Below are 1,588 nucleotides of genomic sequence, written 5' to 3' on the forward strand. Positions count from 1 at the left end.
AGCACAGGCTCCGGACGCGCAGGCTCAGCGGCCATGGCTCACGGGCCCAGCCGCTCCGCGGCATGTGGGATCTTCCCAGATCTGGGCACAAACCTGTGTCCCCTGCATCGGAAGGCAGACTGTCAACCACTGCGCCACCAGGGAAGCCCTAATCCTGTTAATGTAATGAGGTTAAAACCTTCCCCTAATGATGGACATTTTAGGTTATTTCCACTTTTTTTTTTTTTTTTTTTCTTTTTTCTATACAAATCTTTTACATGTCAGTGAGACCTTTTTCAAAGGAGTTTTTTCAATTTGGCTTTTTGACAAACCTGTGTCCCCTGCATCGGAAGGCAGACTGTCAACCACTGCGCCACCAGGGAAGCCCTAATCCTGTTAATGTAATGAGGTTAAAACCTTCCCCTAATGATGGACATTTTAGGTTATTTCCACTTTTTTTTTTTTTTTTTTTGCTATTGTAGATGAATTTGCAGTTTACAATTTCATTTTTCTTTTCTCATTTGTGTAATTAGTTCCTGGGTATAAATTCCCAGAAATAGAAATCTTGGATTAAAGGGTATGAACATTTTAGAGTGTTTTGAAAGCCTATTCCGTTGCTTCTGGGTTTATCTTTCTGATATTTATGGATGAAAAAAATTGAGGGGAGTTTTTTTTTTCTCTTTAAAATGCTTTGGCCTTTAGAACTTCCAAGGATCTGTGAGATAAACTTTTGTGAGGTTTTCTTAAATGAGTCACATTTCCTCCTAAGTTTCTGGATATCGTTTTACTTGAATTAGATGTTTCTACTTTCATAAACAAGAAACAGTCTTGGAAAAAGTCCTTACTACTTTCTTTATTGACCATCTGAGCCAATGTTTTGCGTTCCCTGGGCTGTAAATGTTTGTGGTTGCGTTCCTTCATCAATTCAGCGGTCATGATACTCTGGACCACGGTCTTTTCCCACAGTCTCCCTGAACTTGTTCTTTTCTTTTCCTCACTTGAAATATGAATAGTGGGAAGGACCATGCAAGGTTGTTTCTGCTGGTATCGTCACACATCAGGACAGCCTGGGGGATCTCAAGATCCTTTGGATTTTGCCTGTGTAGCTTCTAGATGCTGCTCTCACAGACATTCCTCCCATTGCTAGAGGCAAACATCTCAGAAGTACTGGGAGGTTTGTTTGTTTGGCCGCAGTGCGCAGCATGTGGAACTTCCCCGACCAGGGATCGAACACGCGCCCCCAGTATTGGAAGCACAGATTCTTAACCACTGGACCACCAGGGAAGTCCGAGAAGTATTGGGAGGTTTATAGTGTTGGTGCTTACACTTTTTTTTCCCTTTTCTTTTCTTTTTTGTCTTGTTTGTTTTTCTGTTCTGAAGTCACTATGTCCTTTACCATGTCCCTTCACCATGGGCTGGCTTACTTTTTCACCTTCCACTGTTCCTTAGGTATTCACCTGAAGATTAAGTGGAGTCCTAGTTCCCTGGTGGTTCATTTTCAGGGTTTGCAAAGGAAAAGGTGCTTAGCAGGGACAAGGAGGGCCCCAGGTGGGGAGCAGTGGCCAGACCTCAACTCTCACCCTCGGGTTCTCTCTCTTGGATTCCTGCT

Source organism: Lipotes vexillifer, unplaced genomic scaffold (genome assembly GCF_000442215.2).
Source record: "Lipotes vexillifer unplaced genomic scaffold, Lipotes_vexillifer_v1.1 scaffold382, whole genome shotgun sequence".
In the NCBI taxonomy this organism is placed as follows: Eukaryota; Metazoa; Chordata; class Mammalia; order Artiodactyla; family Lipotidae; genus Lipotes; species Lipotes vexillifer.